This window comes from Nanorana parkeri, unplaced genomic scaffold (genome assembly GCF_000935625.1).
Source record: "Nanorana parkeri isolate BGI_ZX_2015 unplaced genomic scaffold, ASM93562v1 scaffold1476, whole genome shotgun sequence".
In the NCBI taxonomy this organism is placed as follows: domain Eukaryota; kingdom Metazoa; phylum Chordata; class Amphibia; order Anura; family Dicroglossidae; genus Nanorana; species Nanorana parkeri.
Window position 1 is genome coordinate 316,065 of NW_017307744.1, and position 9,000 is coordinate 325,064.

Here is a 9,000-nt window from a genome sequence, read left to right on the forward strand (position 1 = left end):
TTTTTTTTGTTTTTGGGGGGGGGGGGGGGTGATGTGCTTGCTTCAGTGCGAAACAAAGGCACTGACATCAATAAAAACACTTCCAGAAGTTTTAACCTTTCTTTACTAAAAATGTGGTTTTGCCAGTGTCCACGTTGGACTTTCTGTCCTATTGTTTTCTGTCCTGACAGGAAGTGAGGGAAAATCCCCCAAATAAGGGCACAGAGGGCAATAAAAACTTGACAGAAGATCTGTGCCAGAGGTAGCCAATCTTAGTCCCTTCAGCGGTGTTGAAGCTAAAAATCCATCATCCATCTATGGAGTCTTGCAATGTCCAATAGGATTTGTAGTTTTTCCGCAGCTGGGGTGCTGGAGTTTGGCTACCCTTGCGCTATGTCTTCTCTGCTCTAGCCAAATAATAAAAAATGTTTTGTCTGTAGTTGGACTTTAATCTGCTTCAAAACACAAGATATGGCACTACCTACTGTATTACAGGTAAAGTTCTCTCACCTTCCAAACTGGATCCAACCAGACTTTATTCTTTCTTGACAAATGTTTTGAAGACCACACAAGGAAGTGTGGAAATGAGGAGGTGCTGCTAATGGAATCCAGGTGGCAGGTCTTTCAGAATAATGGCTGCTTGCTTGCATCACCAGACCTACAGCAATCCTCCAGCCAACTCATCCTGCATGGTTAAAGGTTTCTTCACTTTCTCTGTAGAATGATGGCAAACAATCACGCAGGTATTTTCAAACACTTTGGAAGATTCCCATGTGTGATAATGAGCACAGCAGTGCTTGTTATCTGCTCCTTACCGCTACAATTCATGACAGTGACAGGCAATGTAAGAATTTGGTCGTATCATTAGCTTTAATTGGGATACATATGAAAACCCTTAGAAAATGAAGATCTGCTTTCTATAGACATCATTGTTTTTCCTCTTCTTTAATGGCCGAGCTGGCCGACAATGAGGAAATTGGTGACATGATCGGATCTTCAGACAGATCTTTCCATTTCAGATGGTTAGGGAAAGTTTACAATTTTTAGAGCCCACAAAGGAGGGATCACCCTGCCCCTAATATTGCCTTGACAGGCTGAAGTCTTTCTCTTTGCAGTCAAACTTTTGTTGTCATAGACCAAGGAGAATAGTCCATACATTCTGATTGTAACCACTACAGGAGGGAAAGCCTATTATTTTAAATTATTATAAATAAATCATTTGTATGATTGTATAATAGATTGTCCATGGTAATGTATGAAGAACTCACTTGAGCTGGTAACAATGGGCGATCATCTGCTAAACCAAGCATGACCTGTCATGGCCATGCCTGGGATTGGGGTAGATCTTTCTGCCAAGTTCCTAGAGAGCTGTAAGAACCCAGCAGATAATTATATTCTATGTAGGTGTCACAATATCCGGAAATCCGTGCCAGATTGTTGCTTTGCTCTCTGGTTCTGGGCTGTCAGCTTATGGTGTCTCACAAGGCTGCAGCCAATCTGATCTCCTACTCCCCTATTTAGGACTTCCTCACTTGTTGCTCTTGGTGCGAGCAACAAGTCTTATGCCTTGTTCCGTACCCCTTGTGGCTCTAACTATCCCTGGGATCTTATTTCCTGCGCTTGCTATTGGATCCTTGTGCCTTTGGCTTCCCTGTACCAGCTGGTATCCCTGTTTGGCGTTATCCCCTGCTTTGCTCCTTGCGCCCCCACTATAGTAATTCAGTGGTTACCTTTAGTATATTGCTGCAGACTAGCGATGCACCGATAATCGGCAATTAGGTTTATAAAAAAGAAAAAAAAATCACTACTGCTTGCTATTCTATTTGGATGAGGCAAAGCATGGATGAGGCAGAGCACATGTTCAGACCAGAACACTGTAGTGCATAATGCATTGCATATAGTGTGGAACAGTTATATTTATTTCTGCATACCTGGCTGTATATTACATTTTTTAATGTATAATATACAGCCAGGAATGCAGAATTAGCTATAACTGTGCCACACTACAGGTGTGTATCTGTCACCACTTTTACTTCTGTGCTTCTCTCTTACCTTGTGGCTGTGTTGGATTCGTCCTTGTCTGCACACCCCTTGTGTGCATACATCTCTTTGTGCTTCTTTATGTACTTTCCTCTCTGTTATCCTGCTTCTTTGTATGCATGTGCAACGCACATCTCCTGCTTACTTTTGTACGTTACACCTTCCTGCTCCTAGGTGTGTTTGTAAGCTACTTACCCTTCCCGAGTGTCCTTGTTTAGCTACCCTCTTCAGTATACTCTGCTGTTCGTTTTGCACCTTTTGCTTGTGACTTTCTTTTTCTCTCATTGTGTGCCACTGTTCCTATCTTCCTCCTCTTGGTTACTAGTTTCTTCCCTACCTGTTGTTTGTATCCAGTTCCCCGGTGCTTCGACTAGTCCTTTGCCTCTGTGTGGGTGCGCTAGAGGGCCGCAACCTGGAAGGTGTCCAGCAGCCAATCATCCTCACCACTAGAGGCTCTGTCGAATACCTGGCCCTTCTTAGATTCTGCGCCTCTAGTGCGTCCTGAGAACGCACAGACCATTAGTTCCTCTCTCGCTGTGACCAACATCCCAGATATCCCTCCTGCCTGTGACTCCTACCAACTCCTCAAACCCCGGAGCTCACATACCCCAGTGCCCCGGTCCCCAGACCGTGACAGTAGGGATGAGGGAACTAGGTAAAATTCAGTTTGTAGGAAGTTTGGCGAATCCAGCAAAACATTCGCTACACCCAAACATAGCACCAAACCCTACTGAAGTCTGTGGGAGCAGAATCGTATTCTCTTCTGGCCTTTTTAAGGCCAGTTTGCAAGCTTTGTTAAAACATGGCATGGGAAGCTAGGGAAATGTACCAATGCAAAAAAATGTTTTAAAAAAGAAACTGTTTAGTGATGAAAGGGTCTTTTAATGGGACTTAAAGGGCAACCTTAAAAATACACAAATCCTTTAAATAACATGCTTTGGGGATGGCTTAAAGTTGACATTGCAGGGTAGTACAATGTACAAACAGTGGCCAGGAATCTGCCATTCAGCGGTGGAAGCACTACCACTGCTAAACAACAGATCCCCGCCAGCTTCTGTTTGTAAATAAGGGCCGGGGATTCTGGGTGAAGTCATTGAGCAAATATGGTCATGTTTATCCCCAACTGGTTTGTAACATACAGTATATCAGTCGGTCGGGATCTCTAATTTTGGACTGAAGTAGCGATGGGTGAATATCATTGGGCGAGGTGGGTTGTCACATTAATGGGCCAACATCAGCGGTTGGTGGATCATGATTGATGTGGATCTACATTGCTAGAGAACAAGATTGACTTTTTTTTTATGGAGTGAATGTTTTTATTTACAATCTATTTGTGAAATGAGTACCTGTACCTTTAGAGAGGGATATCTGGGGGCCCCCTTTTTCTTATAAAGAGGAATCACAGATTCTGATAAGTCCCCGCCACCGCAGACCCCCACATTCCTTTTGGGTGAGAGGATGTGGTCCTTGCCCTGCCAACATGGGGACAAGGTGCCTTGCAAGGGCTTTGCCATCCCCCCTCACCAAGCCACATGCCATTGTTGAAAGCATGTGACCTGTTATGGTTCAGATGAGTTGGGTGCACGCTTGCTGCACACCTTTTCCCAGATGCGTGCCTGGATAAGGGTCTTCTAGAGGGAACCCATGCCGTTTTTTACTAAATGGGACAACCCACCAACCAACAATGCTGCCCTGCCGCTACTCCCATTGCATATGACAGATCCCCACCCATTTCTGTAATCCTGGGTGACGGCATTGACCAAATATGGTAATTTCCACAATAGATTAATGACGCCACCCAGAATTCCTGCATAAACCTGAAACACATCCTTAAATCTATGTAAAGCTTCCAAAACTTAATATGAATACACATTATTAGAAAATTGTACTTAAAACATTACATGCAAAGATTAATAGTATTATCTACATGTCTAACATTGATTTGTGGAGCGCCACATCTAATAATGTGAAGCCCAAATACTCTATTCTGAATGTAGACACCTTGTGGAATGATGTACAGTCATTTCTGTATTATCAATGTCACACACAAAAAAAACAGACACTGGAATCTATCAAAATATTTATTCAGCAGCAACAGAAAACGACAGTATACATTGGGTCGCATACATTTCCTTTTACCATCGGTGTCTACAACATCCGCTGATTCGCAAACACATACAATGTGAGATTTGCGCGCAGCCACATAACCTTCAGGCTCAAGCACAAAAGCAACTAACTGCAGTTCCAGTAATATAAAATTCATTTTGCATTGCAATCAGTTTCTGCCTATTGCACACAATTTACAGCTACACCTCTGGTACGTAAATACCTTATCCTGTACTGACTTGCTTGGACAATTTTTTATTTTAGCCAAAGGCTTATTTAAATGATATTGGGCATGGCACATTAAAAGCATTTAATAGAGTAGAACAGAACACAACCTTTTAGCCTGTATGGATCTGTTTTATGCTTTCATTGTATTGTGATGCTTCTTGATGGATCATCCACCTTCCTTATCACTTAAGTAAAAAAAGATTTAAATGTGCTCAACAGAAACCTAATACCAATGAGTTTATATTAATAATAAAGTAATGCAGCTCCTGACCATTACTATCTGGTTTGTCTGCAGGCTTATTGACTGTAGCTGGCCATACACAGATTGTTTTTTTTTCCCTCCAGCCCCATTGGCTCACGGAGAAAAAACGCTTGGTTCCCCATTCAAACTAAACAGCGAGGATGGGGTAATCCTCCCAATTATTGTATTGTGACAGTGGTGGGTATGCCACTGTCAGAATAGCCGGACAGTGACTGCAGTTGCTTGACTGCAGTCACAGTTCAGCTGCAAGTTTTCAAAATGGCTCCTTCAACAAAAGTCTTTTGAAAAATAAACTTTTATTGAACAGCTATAGAACATTTAAAGTAGATTGTATACTTCCCTCAGACTGAAGCCAAGACTATCATGGATATGGGAGAGTAGGTGAACTAAGAACATTAATGGGGGAATCTCAATGTTGAAGTCCCAATGAATAATAAGCAAGGACTGTTCTACCTGCCTATCTTGAGTGAACATAGGCAGAGGTGTTCAGGAAAATAGGCAAGATTCAGGCTCACGCAAACCAATGGGACTGGTGCTCCCTCCGCCAATGCTAGGAACCACGGGGCTGTCCTCTCAACCAGGGAGTCACTGGAATCTTAACAACATGCAACAAAACACAGAGCAGGCGCCACCTCCTAGTGCAGTATGTTTATTGACCAAATGATGAAATAAAAGTGTAAAAACTTTCTACCACTATTCCTAAAGGCAACCAGGCATATTAATTAACAGAGTCTGATGGTCCAAGAACGCTGCATAGTGGTAGGTGCTGTATACCCCGTTTGGGTGCACCTACCACTATTCTTGGACATACCAGGCATATCAATAACAGAGTCTGATGGTCCAAGAATGCTGTATAGTGGTAGGTTCTGTATACCTCGTTGGGGTGCACCTACCACTATTCTTGGACCATCGGACTCTGTTATTGATATGCCTGGTTTCCTTTAGGAATAGTGAGTAGAACCTTTTTACTCTTTTATTTCATCATTTGGTCAATACACACACTACACTAGGAGGTGGCGCCTGCTCTCTGTTTTTTTGCATATAGGCAGAGGTGATAGGAGGCTAGACTTTTCATATTATAGTATGGTTGTTGTTATCATATATGTTTTATTAGACCCCAGACCAAAAACCAACGGACATATACCAGGTTTACCCAGGACTGTCAAACAGATTTAGTGTGGTACATGAAATGCAGTTTTTTGCTGTTTGTAAATGGCCTTTTATAAATCATCCCATTACTTTGATAACATCACTGTTAATTCCTGCACTCCATAGCATCACCATTCACTCCCATTTCTCTACTCACACACATCTATCACCCTCCATACAATATTACAATGACAACATTAAATTCCACCTTGGAATACCATAATAGCAGAAGGGAATCAGGGAAGGGTCATGGCAGAGAGATAACCATTGGGTGCTCTCCACCTGTATAAATTATGGTGCTTGCTTTAGAATTACAGCATCTGACGCTAATACTCAAGCTCTTTCCTGCTTGGCCAAACAGTGAACACTACGTTAAATTGGAAATGAGAAAATAAAGCTAGCACCAGAGCTCAGCAGCTGCAGAACACCAATACTTAAAATATATTTCAGACTTTAAAGAAATGATACAATCACTGTCAGCTCCTAAAAGCCAAAGTTAAAATAGATGACAAAACAACTGTCAGAGTTTTCAATGGAAAAGTAAAACATAATTCATGGCCTCATATATATATATAAAAGTATCTAAAGACCACTGTATATTAACAACCAGCTTCTGCCTTTAGTTTTGTAAACTTAAATAGCGCCACCCAATGCACGACATTACTTGTTGTATAAAATGCAGACATTTATTTATTTAGATAACACACTTAAAACCAATAAAAACCATGGGTATGTACAGAGTTTACTGTATATCACATTGACTCCATTTGTACATATATGCCTCATGTCTATATACCATCATCTATCACCTATTAATATTTCTCGGTATGGTATCTCTCAAAGCATATCCAGAATGTATCTAAGATGTCCAGAAAAATAGGCGATTGTATTACTTATTTTGACATTTCCACCCAATCACCTATTTTGATGGACATCATCTAAGATACATTCCTGATATGCTTTGAGAGATGTCATAAGAAAAAACTAAATATAAACAGGTGCTAGATGGGCGTATATAGATATGAGACATTTGTATAGAAACTGAGTCAGTGTGATATATAATCTGTACATACCAATGGTTTTTATTGGTTTTTAATATGTTATCTATATAAATAAATGTTGTATTTTATAAATCATTTAATGCTGCGCATTGGACACCTTAAAAGTCCATCTTGTTTTGCCTGATTCTGTTGAATTTTGACTTTTTGGGATATGGAATCCCACAAGCCAACCTACTTTCCCTTTTACAAAACAACTCATAAAATAGTGGCAAGGAAAGGTTACTCCAATTGGTCACTATGGGCTACGCAGATCAACCTTCAGATACCTTTATGTAAGGCCCAATTACAATGGTTTCTTAGCAAGCTCAGATCACATGACATTAAGCACTGTTGCACACAGGTACCCATACACCGTAAATGTCCTAATATTCCAGGGAGCTCCAGGTGCATTGTACATCCTTACATGAAAGTCAATGGCTATATTCTGTCATCCACAGGTATGCGCTGGCACTACATAAACCTGCACTAGAATGTAAAACATCAAATACACACAGTTTGCGTCTGATTTGTTATGTTCGTATGCATACACGGGTTTACTTAGTGCTGGAGAATACCTGCTCTCTAGCCGGAGGAATACGCCGGCATTTATGGTGTACGGGGGGCAGGCGCCCTTGTGCAAAAGCCCTAAGATAAGAGCATCTACATGTTGTAAAGTGGATAACACATTTTGCTGTACCTACCCAAGGGCATTATTTTAGTCTGCGAGAAAACCAACACTGACATATTTTCAAATATTGCACATAAGCAGTTTATGCAACCCATGTGCACACTGAGCGGATTAATATATATATATATATCACAGTCAGGTTTTCTGTGGTGTTCATGAAAATAAATATGATTTACGTTTGCTTTTAACATAGGTAAAGAATGGTCTATCAAGTATTACACAAGAGAACAAACCCCTTGATGGCTATCTATATCACACAAAACTGCTCTTTATAAACAAAAATAGTTTTATGCTCCCCATATTCAATAAACCTCTTATTGTGACACAGAACCCCATTCTTTAACTTTCTCATTTCTACATCCTATAAACATAACTACCCCTATTGCTTTGCATACATTTCCCGGTAGCAGCTGTTTTATATACATCCCACTATAACAAGTGTTTCAAACAAACTTTCCAGTCTGACACTTCTCTAAATTGAAAGCAGATGACTAAATACATGTGCAAAACTCAGAATTTGGATTTGACTATCCTAATTACGTTTCTCAAAGAGACCCTGTCGCCAAATTGCAGGTAAAAGCACAGAAAAAAAATCAAGTATTTCACTTGCAGTGTTTTTCCAGTTTGTAAATTATTGTGTAGTTGTCGGCAACCTTGGCACTCCAGCTACATCAAGTCCCATGATGTATTGCAAGACGCATGGCAGAGGCATAATTGGATTTGTAGTGTCACCACAGCTGGAGTGCCGAAGTTACCTATCCCTGCTATAGAGTGTCACTGACAGATCTGAGTCTGCGAGGGTTGTTGACATCACATCCACAATATCAGTGCCCAGCAACAGTCTCAGGGCTTTTGGATAGCTACACAAGGGAGGCTTTTACTAGTAAATAAGAAGAATAAAATCCGTTCAATGCACATATAATCGTATGGGAATATTTTTGATGAAATAATTGGTCTGAGGACAAAGTCTCTTCAAGAACAGGGAGGCCATAGACAAGCTGATGTTTGAGATTGGACAGGACATCAAATGTCACTTGGAATCAATTAGTCATGTTCATTTCCAAGCAATGATCACCTGTAACTGTCCGAATGCTCATAACTCAGACTCTTCCTAATACATTGGAATACTATGTGATCATTGAATGTTTGTTTCTTTTTTTGTCCACTTGAAAGGAACCAGCCATATCGCCATGTGTATATCTTGTCTCAACATTATAGAAAAGTTGCTGGCATGGTAAATTCTGATAGAACATTGGCAGATTAATAACCACTGACCATTTTCAATCAGAGATGGGCCAGTATATGGCTGGCCATAGAATTGTTTTATTTTAATGATATCTTTGATGAATAATTAAAGCAATCTAGAATGAATAATGCAAGAAACTGAACTTGCCTCTTTTAACTGACGACTCTATCAGGGTTATTCACTAAAGAGTGAAGAGTTTGAAGAAGGCAGGAGAGGTGAACAATCTAGGCCAAAATAGCTGATTTGGAAAAATTCTCCAATT